The sequence below is a fragment of the Protopterus annectens genome, chromosome 9.part0 (assembly GCF_019279795.1).
Source record: "Protopterus annectens isolate FY-2018-M chromosome 9.part0, PAN1.0, whole genome shotgun sequence".
Lineage (NCBI taxonomy): Eukaryota > Metazoa > Chordata > Ceratodontiformes > Protopteridae > Protopterus > Protopterus annectens.
This window is the reverse complement of record NC_056743.1, coordinates 398775087-398791792: the sequence shown is the minus strand read 5'-3', so window position 1 is coordinate 398791792 and position 16706 is coordinate 398775087.

The following is a 16706-nucleotide window of genomic DNA, read 5'->3' as shown; positions in this document are numbered from 1 at the left end:
GCAGATGGACTCCCGGAAGTGCCACAATGAAATCTGCACCCTTGACAGCATTTTAAGCACTTCCTGTCTTCCTCCTTGTCAAAAACAGATCTTAGAAGTCATAAAATGTCAGGAAACAAGTGCAGGAGATCAAGATAAGGAAAAGCAAACAGTTTTATTACTGAGGAAAAGGCCTAAAGCTTCACAAATGTAAACAAAGGATTACCCAGTCCTACAAGCACAGTAAACATTGAATCTAGCCTCATCAAAATGCCAGTCCCAGCAAAAGTTCAATTCAAGTCTCTCATGCAGGTAAAGCCTTGAAAATTTTAAGAAACAGATTTCTTGCCTCATTTTTGGTGGAAACAGAATGTTTAACCCCATCCACTATAAATATAAGCATATTAGGATATTTCATTTGAAACTTAATTTGTTTGTCAATAAGAAATTTGCAGTAAGGAGACAGAGACTGTCTAGCCTGTCTGATTTGTATAGGTAAATCCTGTGTCAGAGATATTTTATTGTTTTTCCACATAATATAGCCTCCACCTTGTTTTGCAGTAATAAGTATTCTATTTACATCTTGATAATTAAGCAGTTTAACATACATAGTTCTAGGAAAATTAGAAGCTTGTACCTCTCTCAAAGCTCTGTGTGCTCTTTCCACGATGATTTGTTTCACACTATCAGAATCATTTAAAAGCACTGCAAATATTTGTAGTATGGATGGAATTAGTTCATTATACTGAATGGATTCAGGAATCCCTCTGACAATGATATTGTTTCTCCTGGATCTTGCTTCTAGGTCTGTAAGCTTACTTTGTATAGCCTGTATATCCACATCATGCAGATTAGTTTTTTTTCCAGTAAAACTAATTTGTCCTCAGTATCAGAAATTCGAGCCTCCATCTTATCCATTCTTTCCAGCAACTGAGTACATGAAATTCCAAATGATTGTATTTGACAAGTCAGTTCTTTTAAAGCTTCTTGTATAGGCAGAAGTGCAGTTTTGATATCCTCCATGTTTAAAGCTTGATCAGCTTTAGTTTTAGTCCCTAGTTTCTGTTGTTCCTGTGCTTTAGTAATTTTTTGTCGTTTAGTAGTCACATCTTTTTCTGGTGATTGCAATTCTGATAATTTTGTTTTAGTCGTAGTTATATCCATGCTTTTGTCTTCTTTTGACACCTTATTGGAACACAAAAAGTTGCAATATAAAAAGCACATGGTTCCTTTGTGTATTCCTCTCTGCAGAGCTAGCTAATCTGTTGTAATCCAGTGAAATATATTCCTTTTTTCCGGTTTTTCTTCTCAATCCAGGATAAATAGGTGTAGTTAGAATAAGTTTATCGAAGTTTTGATGTTAAAAACTTTATAGTATCCACTCAGGGTTTTGATTTCCTCAGGTTAAATGTAGAGCTGCAGTTCAGCAGTGTTCACAGAACAGCAGCCATATTTGAATCAGAATTGGCAGATTTTAAAAATTCTCTACAGAGTATTCTGTCAGAAATACTGGGTGAGTGACTAGCTGTAAGTAAGGAAATGATTCTTCTGAGCTATGATACAGGATCTGAATTGCCTAGACATGGTAAGGCCTTATTAAGTTTAATTCTGAAACGTCTACACTAACTACATTTGAGGTACCGAATATGATAAATGAGAGAAAAGAACTGGAAGAACGATCTTTAGAAAAGGGAAGGAGCAATTTACATAGAAGTAAGTGGAAATTGTGGGAACAATCCATGCATAATAATGTTCTGGAAGAGGAGGAGTGAGGTTTAAGGGAAGGCAGGAATTCAGCGATATTTATGCAATGCTGGACAGATGATAGTAGCAAAGAAAATATATGTGATGTATATTGTATTTAAATCAAAAATGTTAAAATAGATTTTCTTTTCTTTTAATGTATGTTTGTGTGTCGTAAGTGATAATTTAATAATGCTGTTTAAAAGACATTAATAGAACAATGATGATCCAGAGGGAAGCAAAATGTAAGAAAATACCTCTTTTGTTGGTGGGCCTTGATGCAAGGAAAGCATTCCACAGAATAAGCTGAGATTTTGAGTAGGGCAATGGATGCATTTGCTTCCCTGACACAATAATAAGGTTAATTTGTAGGGACTGGAAGTGAAAACTAAGGTGTGGAAGAGGCATTCCTCTCTGATAAGTTGTTTGAACAGAGGAACCAGGCAAGGGTGTCCTCTTCCCCCTTTATTTGTATTGTATTTAGAACCACTGGCTAAGAAAATAAGGGATTCAGAAATGTAAGGATGTAATTGGTATGATAATCAAGAAAAGCTGCCTTTGTTTGCAGATGATAGTATTGTGTAATTTATGTAACCAGAAAAGGACATTTCAGTGTTGTGGAACATTGAGACAGTTTCAAGTTTTTTTGGGGCACAAAATTAATGAAGATAAAAGCAACTGCTGTAAACTGTGTACCCACAAATTAATTTGTTTACCAATATCTATATTTATGGAGACATGATAAAATTAAGTACATAGAAGTATGGATTTAAAAGGATTATGTTATGGTAGCTAAGGATATGTGAGAAAAGACTAAACAAAAAAACACAAAAACTGAGAAACTGGAAGCTCTGTTTTGTGGATATAGATAGTAAGATACAAGCAGTGAAAATATTTTAGTCCCTTTAGTTTTATACATAGATCAGGCATATTTTTATTAATCAGTGCAGAAGTTTTGAATAGCCATTAAGAAAGAGTTGATGGATTTTATCTGCAACTGGTAGAAGGCTAGAGTCTAATGGTATAAGTTAATCCTTGCAATAGAACGACGTGGTTTGAGATTATCCGATTTGAACGGATATTTTATAGCTACACAGTTAAGGCTCCTATATATAGCACAAGCAGAAAGCTATAATTCAAAGTGGAAAGGGATGATAGTGAAACGGGAAACTCAAAAAATGAGAGACTGGGATTTTGGATACAGATCCTTAAGGAGAATAACAAAATCCATACAGAATATATTTGTGAAGTAGTAGAAAGTATTCTAAGAACTAAGCCAACACAGGAATGGAGAAAGGAGGTTCTGTTGATAGGCATGACTGCAGTTAGGGGTACATAAAATAGGCAAGAGGGGGGCTGGAATTTACTAGAAAAAACTGGCAAAGGAACCAAAGTATCGGGAGCAAATAATTAGAGAGGGAAAGATAATAGAATGTGATGGGGGACAAGGATACATTTTTGACTGCAGGATAGAGACTGCCTTCCCTATCAAGGATTGATATCCAAGTATAGGCAAAGAGAAAGGAATAGAGGTATCCTAAGTGAAAGACCAGCACTGGTAGAGTTTTTAGTTGAATCTGGAACAGAAAAAAAGGATAATTAGTAGGTCATATAAAACATTGCATTATAACTATAGGAATCAAAGGGTTTAGAAAGGACTGAGGAGAGAGACTGGATAACCAATTCACAAACCATGTGAAAATATATGTATGGGTCCCATATATGCAGTAAAGTCTAGAGGAGTTAGGATTTTTGCTTGTGTTTGCTCAAGTATTTTTATGCCCCAAGCATACTCCAAAGAATTTTTCCTCTGGTAGATTGCAAGTGTTGGAGGTGGGATGGGGAAGAAGGAGGTAATTGGGAGCGTATTTTTTCTGAGTGCAACGAGTTGCTGGACTTTAAAAATTCCCTGCAGACTAGTCTGTCAGAAATACTGAGTGAGCAAATTAACTAAGTAAATCATTTTGTTGATCTGTGATACAGGATTTGAATTGCCTAGACATAGTAAGACCTTAGTGAGTTTTATTCTGGTGGCTGCCAAAAAAAAAAAACATTACTAGGAAGTGGAAATTAAAGTTTAAACAAACTGTGTTAGGAGTAGTGAATATAGTAACAGAGATAAAAGAACTGAAATGGGATTTTTTAAAAAAAAGTTTGGAGCAAATTACATAGAATACATGGGAACAGTGGGAACAATACATGCAGATTGATGTATTGGAGGAGGAGTGAGGTTTAAAGGAAGCCAGTGAGCTATCTAATGCTCAGTTGACAATGATTGTATTGGAAGATTATATGTGATGTATAATTGCAACTGAAAATATGTTGTTATAGTTTTTTTTTATTTATATAAATGTAAGATTGCCTTTGTGATAAGTGATAATTCATTAAAGATATTTTTGGTTAAAAAGAGGGTTAAAATGTTAAGACATTATTTTCTTTTGAGAGACATGACTTAATGCATCATTTATTATTACAGAAAATTACAATTTGAACATCTAGATGTCAGGATGGCTAGCACTGATGGGCTTGACTCCCACTAATGCAAACCAAGGAAAAATGGTAAGAAAGTGCACACAAGACTATTTCAATCATTAATTCATAAAATACAGCCTGAATCAAGAGCAAAAAGTGAATATGCACACCTGTCCTTGGTATGGACTTCCAATATCCACACCCACACTGTACTGCAGACAGGCCAGTTACAGAGCTGAGTCTCTGACCAAGCACCTGCAGGCCCCTGTCTCATCTCTCTCTCTCTCTCTCTGTCTGTGTGTGAACTACCATCTTCCAGTGTCCATTATCCATGTTCACTGCCTTTTGCAAAAAGTATCATAGTATTATTTTACACACACACACACACACACACACACACACACACACACACACACACACACACACACACACACACACACTCCCTAAGGAAGGCTGATAGACTTCTCCAGTTCCCCACAACTTATTTCCTAGCAGGTCATGGTTTTCTATTTACCTGCTGCGCTTAAATTAATCTTAAAACTGCTATGCTAGACATTACTTTCTCTTGTCGGTAGTAGGCCTAAACAGCTCAATGGAAGACATGCCACACAGCTTATTAGCCAACAGTGCAAATAATAATGCCCCTGTACAAATAAATAATGCATGCATATAATAAATAATGAATGCCAGCAACAAGTACTTAAAGGTTAATAAATTAGTTTCCTCAAGTATTAAAGAAAACTGAAATACAGATTAAAAAAAATATAGGTTGGTGTACAAAGAGAAATAAAAGGCAATAACAAATAGATGGTATGCATACAGAAAATGTAAGGTCCAAATACTTAGTGATTTGTTACAGTTTAAGTGTTCTGCTCTTGTTTGGCATGCATCACAATAGCAGTATTGCTTACTACAGTGGCATCTGGTATGTGTGTGTTCTTTGGTGGAATCATCTATTTCCTAGCTGCAACTGTCAAAACAGTGCTTCACTTGGCATTCTGAAATGCCGCTCCCCCCACCATGATTTTATCTTAGGGCAACAATTTTAGAATAAAGCTAGAAATATTGAAGCATGATAGGCTTTTTTCAGAGACTTGTCCTTATTTTTTTGGAGCTTCAACTGTGACAAAATGAAAACAATGTAAATGCATTCACATTCAGTTTTGTAATTTAATCACTGTTGCACTGGGTCTTTTACTCTTATACACGGCATTATTTTTCAAGGAGTGATCCTTAAGTTGGTGTAGTGGTGAAATAGGTTGTATCATTTTGTTGTACTCTGGCAGCATCATGCTTGTCGCAATTCATTTTTAAAAATTGCATGAGTGATGTGTTTCTCTGGAAATAGTCCATTTATGTATTGTTTTCAGGCATCTAAGCCAAGATAAGATATTAGTTATGCTGTGCATACCTCTGAGTTTTGCAGAATGTTGTAAAATGTCCTTACATTTTCACATGTACACACACACACAAAGCATTAACACAATACTAGTGTATATTTCATACATGACTCCCATGTGCACATCACAGTCTATCTACGCGCTATACTCCCAGTACTGTTATCATTCCACCCTCTATCACCCTCCAAATATTTTCAGGAATAAACCATTGTTTTCTTGTAAATTGCACTACATACCAGTCCTACAGTTCTGCAATACCCTTTCTTCAGAAAGAGTTCACATTATACAGATCATGGTTACCTATTACAACCGCTAAACTGCATTTGCGTGAATATGGAAACGTCGACACATATTGAGCGAACCGTGAAAACACCAAACGCCCTGAAGCATGAAATTTGAAATGTCGAATCGTCATAGTTGTCTCTTCTCCGGTATAGCTCCTTAAGGTAAGTGTGCAATAATTACAGATCTTAGGGTTAGGTTGCAAGTACATACATAGTAATATATGTAAGCTTTAGTTTAGAGTTAGAAGTAGGGTTTTAAGTGTATGTATGTGGATTATTTATTTTGTTTGGGTATAGTTCCTTAATGTAGTTGTGCAATAGTTACGGACCTTAGGGTTAGGGTGTGAGTTAAGGTAAGTGCGTACATAGTACTATATGTGAGCTTTAGTTTAGGGTTAGAAGTAGGGTTTTGTTAAGTGTATGTATGTGGATTATTTATTTTGTTTGGGTAGGTAGTACGTAGCAGGTGGTGGGGTTGGCCAACTATGCTGATTCGACATTTTGAATTTCGCGGTTCAGGACATTTGGTGTTTTCACGGTTCGCTTAATGTGTCGACATTTCCGTATTCGCGTATGTGAGGTTTCGCTGTTTTGATATAGACCCACAAATCATACTATTCACTAACATCCTCTCCTACTTTAAAAAAAAAAAAAAAAAAAAAAACATTTTACCCATACGCATTCTGCTACTGAAAACATTAACAAAAACAGCAATGCACCTCTCTGAACACCAACGTAAACGGCAACAAAAAATTCATATCTTAGTAGATCCCATGCTATTCCAAAATTTGTCATTTTATTGCTTTTGCATACTTCAAAAGTCTGACTGTGTGGAAAATTCCTTTTCAGTAGAGGCCATGGGAGGAAAGCTCAACAAGATGCAGAGAGACAGTAACATATCTACATATATAGTGTGATGAATCGTTTGAGCATATGTTAATGAGAAAAAAACAATGATTATTTGATCCTACACTAATGAGAAAAAAAAACATTGACAAGATATAATCAGTATACAGACCTATTATAATGCAGGTAATACAGTCGTATGAAGAAGTATTCAAATTTAGATCAGAATGAGTGTTTACACTAATAAAGTTTAGATCCATAGCATCTTTTAATAGTAGGACATTGATAAAGTGAGCTTTCATAACAGTGTAAAGCTGAGGAGAGCATGGTAGAATGTATGTGGCCAAGTAGACATAGTCATTTATGAGCAGTGTTGCACAGTAATATGGAGCCTCATCAGCATCAAAATTTCTGTCATCTGAACTTCCTACTAAACTCAGATAAGGGTCATTCTTGTAAGGCTTTAGAATTCTAACATCAGAAGTTAAAACAACAACTTGGATATAACTGCTTTCACTAGGAAAAAAACATTCCTCAGAATTACTTTCATGCAGTGGACTGACAGCTTTAGTAGAACGCCTTACATGGCATCAAATGTCAGTGGGCAATCAGCAGTGAATTACAGGGTTGTGGAGTATCATACAATGAAAAATAATTGGAAAAATGATTGTATATCAGTGGACTGTTTATGGCGAAACCACAGAAGGAAGCATTACAAAAATAAAACAACATTGAAGGTAAAATAGTGACAAATCACTTTAAGCTTCCTAGCTATGTCTTACTTAGTAATTCTGTGCCTGCCACAAGTTAGTTAAATTAATTACTATACTCATAGGCGAGTACTAGGCTAACTGTCATGAAGGGCCATTGCAAGCTTATCCAATAACCTGAATTCAGAATCAAATCATCTACCTTGCCTATGTAAGGTGAAAATGTTAAACCATTATGCCAAGCCCATCCTTCATAGAGAAAGCAGTTATGTCCAAGTTCTTGGTTTAACTTCTGATATTGGAATTCTAAATCCTTACAAGGATGACCTCGCCTGAGTTTCATAGATTGGTTCATCACAAACAGGGCAGCAATATCTCTTAGCACAGCATGCACAGTTATATACAGTATGTCTTTCCTCAGCCCCCACTGTTCATCATACGGTATCACCTTCCTGACACTGGAGAAAAAATAGTAAAACTGTATTTTACTTGTCATAGTAACAAATGAAATGGCCTCTATACAAACAAGTCTGCCTCTTTCTAGTGAAACCACCCTGGTATGGCTTATTGATATGGAGGCTACTAAGTCCATCAGCAGTTACATCTCTAAAGAAAGCCAGTTCCTGGTATTTCATTTCTGTTACATTCACAAGAAAATACATCGTGTGGAGATCCAGCACACTTCAAAAGACATTACCTGTTCTTTATATTCAAAAAAGACAAATGTTGCACATTCCAAACCCATGAGAACAACACTCTGATTGCTAACATTACACTGTTGGTTATTTGGTGGACAGAAGGTAGTCTAATTATACTGCACTGTGCTTTATTGTAATGTTTATGTTACTACCTGCAAGTGTAGACCTATTGTGAGTTGATTTGCTCACCTGTAGAAAGAAAGGTTTGAGTGTATTTTTCAAGAGGAAATGTTGTCTCCTCCCCACTTTGGCAAACTGAGTCTAACAAAGGTAGAATTCAAAGTACATTGCTAAGTGTTTTATTAACTGAATAATAAGCAAAGAGACAGCCTTCTCTCTTGACACCATCAGAGGCAAAATAGAGAGAGAGAGAGAGAAGTGAAAGGTAGACAGAGAGAGAGAAAGGTGCAATTATCTGTTAAAGTTTGAAAAGAAGTGTATGGCATATCACTTCTGGACATTTCAACACACAGCCACAAAGTGGCCAAAAGAGAAATTCTACCTTTTTTAGAATCAAGACCCATCCAGGAGGGTCATGCATCTACTCAAGATTATTTTACAACCAAAGAAGATCAAAGACCTCAGGCCCCTTCTAGATCTCAATGACCTAAATCTTCACGCCAACCCCCCTCTCCTGAAATGGTCTTGGTGCAATTGATTTTGCTGTTCCTGAAAGCAAATGACTGGATGTTATTATTAGTCTTAGGATATCTACCTCTACATCAAGATATCAAAAACATCTAGGTGATTTCTATACTTCTGCCAGGAGCCAATCATTACCAATTCAGAGCCCTACCTTTTGGTCTCACCACAGCCCCCCAAGGTGATCACCAAGTGCATGGCAGTAGTAACAATTCACCTGAGACTAGGAGGGATCTACATGTTCCCACATTTGGACAACTGTCTCCTCACCACTATGACCACAGAATCTCTTCTCAAAATTAGAACCTACTTGTAACAGCTATGAATATCCTTTAATATTTTTGTAAACTACTTAAAAACAAATTTTCAACCCAAACAGTCCACACAATTTGTAGGATATCATCTGGACACAACAGATTGTACAGTTAGCCTTCCTACAAGCAGAATCCAGACACTCGAGCTGTGATCCTTTGCCTTCTGAACCACTTATCTCATCAGCACTCTTCGTTCTATGGCTACTTGGCTCGATTGCATCAGTTATAGTCAAGGTTCCTTATGTATGCTTCTGTATAAATCTAGAAGCATGCGTGGCTCCTCATGTTTGCGTCTACATTTATATTCCACAGTGGCTACTTGGAGTTCAGTGGTTTAATTTTTTAGATCATCCTGCAACTCCCATAATAATTATTTAGTTGTGCAAGGTTCATTTGAAATGGTGGCTTACCTCTCATACTATCTCAGCAGGGAAACCATCTGTTCTTCTTCCTCCGGGGCAACAATTACCAAAAATGTCACATCCTTGGGATGGGAGAGCATTTCAAGGGTGGATGGTCCAAGAGACTTAGAATCAGAGGCCATTTTTTACATAAATATCCTGGATATAAGGAAGATCCTCCTGGCATTGGAATTCCAGGACCTTCGGCTTCTGGGAGTAATTTCCATTCAAGCAGACAACAAGTGTGGGGTATGGTATTTGAACAAGTAAGGAGGATATAGATTCTACCCCATTTGCTGAGAGGCTATGAGAGTTTGGCAATGGACAATTGCTTCGGATTACTTTCTGATCACAATGTTCTGGGGAAAGCCCACAGTCTTGTGGACAAGCTTAGAAGGTCTATCCAAATCTTCACACATGGTATCTCTAGCAGTGGTGTGTCAAATATTCATTCCCCTGGATGCCTCTAGTGGCAGATACAAATTGCCTTACTGAACTCCTTTCATGTTTTTCCAGAAGAATGTTTGCAATCCCTCATACCCAAGGTTAGATCTAGATTAAAGGCACTACTGACTTTGGTCTGCAATTTACAAGTTGAATGGAGCTCATATATATGCACAATAGAAGTCAACTCACTGTATATTAATATTCCTCATGTAGGAGGCTTTAGGGCATTGAGATATTGCAAGTAGACTTGTACACCTTTCAGTTCAATGGCTTTTTGATACAGTTAACTGAGGTAATTTTGACAGTGTGTTATTTTAAAAAGGGTTGTTTTTTTTTTTTTTTTTTTTTGCATCTAAAGGGTATGGAAAGGGTAGGGCATGGGGTCAGCTTTTGCTCTATGGTATGATGACATAGTCATTTATTTATTTTATGGAGATCATATACATAAGATGTTGTGACACCCAAGCCCTGGCCCAGCAGTCAAGGAGCCTCAATCCCACCACTGACACCAGAGAGGGTGACTCCTAGAAGAGGAAAGGATAACTAATACACACAGTAAAGTACAATTTCCCTTAAGTGCACACAGAGATCACAGTCAGTCTGGGGCTGGTTGCTCCCTTACTCACCAGATCCCCAGTAAGACTTGGCACTGGCAGAGCTATAGGGTCCAGATCTCAGCCTAGCTGGCAAGCTAACCTTCAGTACCCTCTCTGTCCAACCAGTGCTTCGTGTCCCTACCCAGGTAGCTGACACACACCCACACTTTGAGATAAGTATTTATACAACTTCACAGACACTCCTGGGAAAGGCTGACAGATTCTCCAGCTGTGCCCTTTTACCCCGACTATACGGTAGTAATTTCTGCCACCACCAGCTAATATTGTCAGCTTCTAAAAGGCCCTTAAAAGGGTGTCCAATTATTACTGTGCAATATTATTATCCAATTGGTGATGTGACTGCTCAGTCTAAGGCTTACTTTACAGTGGCCTATTACAATGAATGCTATAAATATGCAGTGTACTCTAGAGCCTACTTCTCTATACAAACCAGCCACAGGTAAAGTTTTTTTAAATATTTAATAATAAATTAAAACACAAGACAATACTACACCACAGAGATAGCTAAGAGTTCAGAGATCACACAGAAACTTAAAACAATACAGTAGGACAGGTCTGATGTCAAAGAAAAACACTTAATCTAACTTTCTAATCTTTAGCTAATCTTAAGAGAAAACACAGTGCTATTATCTTACTTACATACATAAAGAGCAAGCAGTGCTGGGTTAGATGTCCAAGATCAAAATGCTTACAGTCTCTCGCTGAACAATAGTTTTTAAACACTAACCAACAGCTCTGCTGAGGCCCTCCCAAATTACATCATTTTGACACTTAGGTTTTCTCAGGCCACAAGCTGCATTATTTAGCAAGCTAACACCTGCTCAGGAAACTACAGCAATACAAGGCATTTCACATATACACTCTAGCAGAAACCAGAGCAATAAAGCACCTTTCACATGTAAATTCTGGTCATAAACTTTAGCCTTAAAACAATAGGCATGAAACCTTTATCCAGACTCACTGGAGCTGACGTGTAAAACATGAAAGGGTCACAACATGCTTCACTGGCCCAGTAGAGTGCAATGTTGTCACATATTTTGCAGTTCCACATTTCACAGTATTCTTTTACACTCAAGAAAACATGCCGGTATTTTACATTTATTTATATAGTATATGTATCAAATTCTATTTGACTAGGCTGGCAGCCTTTGCCCATCTCTCCCCAATCATCAGCCCCCCCCCCCAAGGAACTCAAGCTAGTTTTTCAAGTGACCCTTGAGAAACGTCACTTGAGAGTATCAGGTCTATCTGGGTGTACTTCACCCCATTCCCTGTGTTGAGAGCCCATCTGCATTGACATTGCAACTCCCACTGCAGTGCTGCACTGACATATATGCTTGCAACCCCAGGCTCCATCTTAGCAACTTGGCATTTTGCTGACTGGCTCTGTTTAACCATGTTAGAGGGTTGTGATCTGTCATCACAGTGAATTTTATTCCATACAGATAAGGCTGAAGTTTTTGTAGTGCTCACACTATGGCTAGATATTCCTTTTCTACCGCTGCATAGCATTCCTCCCTGGTTTGGAGCCTATGACTGAGATAAACCACTGGATGCTCTTCTCCCAATGAAATCTGGCTAAGTACAGCCCCCTCCCCATAGTTTGAAGCATCCACTTGCACAACAAATTATTTGCTACAGTCTGGACTGGCTAACACAAGGGGTCCTCCCAAAGCTTCCTTAAGCTTCTGAAATGCCTGCTCACATGCTGGGGTCCACACTACATTATCTGGCCTGTTCTTCCTTGTTGGGGTCTGTGAGGGGAGCAGCTATGGTACTATAATTGGGAACGAACTCTCTGTAGTACCCTGCTGTCCCTAATAATGCCCTCACCTGCTTTTTGGTAACAGGTGCAGGCCATGCCTGAATAGCTTCCACTTTGGCAGGTTCTGACCTTATCTTACCACTCCCCACTCTAAGTCCTAGGTGGGAGACCTCTGCCATACCCACCTGACATTTGCTCAGCTTAATGGTCAGCTCTGCTCTCTGTAGTCTGCCCAGCACCTACCTGACATGCTGAAGGTGCTCTTGCTAGGAATGGCTGTAGATAGCAATATCATTAATGTAAGCAAGGGCAAAACCTCCTGCTCCTACTAAGATATGATCTACCAGCCTCTGGAAAGTCGCTGCGGCATTCTTCATCCCAAAGGGCATCTTTGTGAACTCATATAAGCCGAAAGGAGTCACAAAGGCTGACTTTTCTCTAGCACTGGGAGTCAAGGGCACTTGCCAGTAACCCTTGGTAAGGTCAGTGGTTGTAAGATACTTAGCCCCACCCAGCTGCTCTAGGGCCTCATCTGTCCTAGGCATGGGGTAAGCATCTGACTCTGTGACTTTTTAATTTCCTGTAATCCACACAGAACCTGGTGCTGCTATCCTTCTTTGACACCAACACCACTGGTGAGGCCCAGGGACTGTTGGACTCTTGAATCACCCCTAGTTCCAACATCTCCTGTACCTCATCCCTCAGAGTCTGTTGGACTCTCTCAAGCACCCTATAAGGGGCCTGTCTAATAGGCCTTTTGGGTCCTGTATCCACCTGGTGCTGCACCAGGTGGGTGCACCCTGGTTTCCCAGTGAACACATCCCCACATTCCTACAACACTGCTCAGAGTTTTCAGACCTGGGTAGGAGATAGCTGCTGGGACATTGCGACCCCTTCCACTGAGGTGTCAGCCCGAGCCTCACTGAGGAGATCAGTCACAAGATCTCTCTCAGACTCCTCCTGCAATCCACTGCAAGTGCTCAGCACAAGGGCCTCCCTGTCATGGTAAGGTTTCATCATGTTAACATAGTACAGTTTGGGCCCCTGCCTTCTGCTTAGCAGTTCCACCATGTAGTTAACATCACTTACCTTTCTTACCACCTTGTAGGGCCCCTCCCAAGCTGCTTGCAACTTGTGTCTGACAGGAATGAGAACCATCACCTGCTGCCCTACAGCATACTCTCTAGCTCGAGCATTCCTGTCATACCACACTTTTTTCTGTTGTAGGACTTCTCCCAGGTTCTCCTGGGCCAGGCCCATGAGTTCCCTGAGCCTTGTCCTGAGGTTCAGGACATATGCCACAACAGACTCCTTGTGAGACTCTCACTCTCTTTCCCACTCATCTCAAATTAAATCTAGAGGTCCCCTCACCCTATGCCCATACAGCAACTCAAAGGGTGAAAAACTTGTGGATTCCTGGGGAACCTCCCTGTAAGCAAACAGATGGGGCAAATATTTGTCTAACTCAGTCTTAAACTGATCTGCTCATGCCTGTAGCATGGACATGATTGTAGAGTTTAACCTCTCAACAAGACCATTAGTCTGGGTATGGTAGGGGGTGGTCTTCATGTGCTTCACCCCACAGGACTTTCACAGACAAGCCAGCAGGTCTGACATAAAATTGGCACCTCAGTCAGACAGTATTTCCTTTGGGAAACCTACCCTGCTGAAAATCTCTAGCAAAGCATTTGCCACCTTCTCTGCCTCAATGGAGGACAAAGCCACTGCCTCAGGGTATCGTGTAGCATAATCTACAATCACTATGATATACTTTTTCCCTGTGGAACCTGGGGTACTCAGAGGACCCACAGTATACATAGCTACCCTCTGAAATGGCTCCTCAATCACAGGCAGAGGCATCAAAGGAGCTCTCACCTTGTCTCCTGCCTTGACTACCTTTTGGCACTGCTCACAGGTCCTGCAGTACCCTGTTACATCTCTGGAGATTCCAGTCCAATAGAAGTTTTGCATAATAGGCCTCTTTGTACATTTTATGCCCATATGACCTGCAAAAGGAATATCATGGGCTATGGCTAGAAGCGCTAGATGGTAAGCTCTAGGCACTACCAACTGCTGTACTCTCTCACCTTCTAGCCCTCCCTCAGGGGTCCACTCTCTGTACAGTAAACCTTCGTTCCAGTATACAGATTCCCCCTTCCCTTGAGAATCAGGTGTCTCCCTAGCTACTTGCCTCAGGCCTTGCAGTGTAGGGTCTGAGAGCTGAGCCTGTCACAAGTCTCTCCTATTAACCCTTCCCAGCTCCCCTTCCACTGGAAGTCTGGCATCCTCTGACAGTGGTGCCTCACTGTCAGCCTGGGTACTACTACTCACCTCTACCTTTGCAGTTACCCTGTCCAAGGGAACATAAGTACCTAGAAGCAGATGTGGCTCAGCTTCAGTCTCACTCCCTGAAGTAACCACATCAGTAGTCTTGTCTGCAAGTATGCAGTCTGTCTGGGTCTATCCCAGGCTACCAGACCCACATGCTTGTCTCCTAGCCTCACTCCATGTAATTGCATGAGTACATAGTACTGCCTCATCCAAATCCTTCCCTCTCAGGACATCTGCAGGATGGTAGTTCCGTACCCCTGTTGTCTCAAGGCAACCTACTGTTGGCATTTTTTCTTTTCTACTTACTGGCTCTTTCACCTTTTGCTCCCCACCTTGCCTCTGTGGACATCTGTATGCCACATGGCCCCACTGGTTGCATTCATAACATTTAACCCTAGCTCCTGGATGTATACCTGGACTAGTGGCTTCCCCTGCTACTGGTGGATTCTGTTGGGGCAGTCTGTGCTGCCCACCTTGGGTTCCTTTAGTCCCATGAACAGTACTGGGGGTCCCTTTCCTGTGCAGGGCTGCCCTGCTTGCTAGGTATAGGTCTCCCTTCTTTTCCAACTCCTCTGAAGTAGCACACTGTCTATCAGCTAACCAGATCCTCATGTCCTCAGGCAAAGTGCTAAGGTTTTGTTCCTTTACCAAAAGGTCTGCCAACCCTTCAAAAGTGGTGACCTGACATCCATTCACCCAACTATGAAAATAAGCGCTCAGTTCAGCAACATATTCTCATACATTTTCATCTGCCTTGCATCTATGCTCACGAAACTTTTTCCTATACATTTCAGGTGTTAGCTTAAAACATTCCAACAAGTGTCTTTTTACAGCAGTATAATCAAAACAGTCAGTGTCATGCATTTTTGCTAAAGAAGTTACAGCTTTACCATGGAGTAAGCGGGTCAGGAACTGTACCCAGAGCCCTTGGTCATCTTCATACTGTTTACATACCCGCTCAAATATATGAATGAAGCTATCAAAATTACCCCCTCTTTAATGTGTGGAAGAAATTTACTGACCTTTTGTGCTTCTGGGGTCCAGTTACTCCCTTCCCCATTATCTCTATGACTCTGGCAAAGAGTCAGCATTTCCCTTTCATGCCTCCTCTGCCATTCATTTTCCTCAGCTTGTAAACACCTCATTTTTTCAGCTGCTTCTAGTTCCATATGCCTGGCCTCCAACTTAAGTCTCTTTAGCTCCAGCTGGATTTTTAAGTCCACTGCAGAAAGGTTGAGCTGTACATTCTCCGAGGATATTGTATCTCCACTGTCTGTTTTCTGATGCAGCTGTAACCAAGGCTGCAATCAGGTCTGCCTTAGTCAGGTTTCCATGCACCAGTCACCTAGCCTGGCACATCTCCGCCAGCTGGCTCCTTGTCAGCTTTCCATACTCCTCTGCTGACATGCTGCCTGCTCACCCTGACTAACACGAAGCTAACAAAAGAAATAAAACAATTGTGATCTGAACTGAGAGTATACACTGCATGGCTGTTTTAGAGTACAAAGCACTTTTAGAGATCACTGTACATAAGCTACAGGAATTCGCTCTACCCACACTACTACAAGCCAATTAGTGTTTGCCAACTAATCAACATGTGATGTGGATCCCAACACAGCAAACCAATATGTGATAGGATATCCCAACCACTGCCACCAATATATGATGCCTGAGCCCTGGCCCAGCGATCAAGGAGCCTCAGTCCTCACCACTGACACCAGAGAGGGCGACTCCTAGAAGAGGAAAGGATAACTAATACACACAATAAAGGAAAATTTCCCTTAAGTGCACACAGAAATCACAGTCAGTCTGCGGCTGGTTGCTCCCTTGCTCACCAGATCCCCAGTAAGACTCCACACTGGCACAGCTATAGGGTCCAGATCTCAGCCTAGCTGGCAAGCTAACCTTCAGTATCCTCTCTGTCCAACCAGTGCTTTGTGTCCCTGCCCAGGTAGCTGACACACACCCACACTTTGAGATAAGTATTTATACAACTTCACAGACACTCCTGGGAAAATCTGACACAGATTCTCCAGCTGTGCCCCTTTACCCAGACT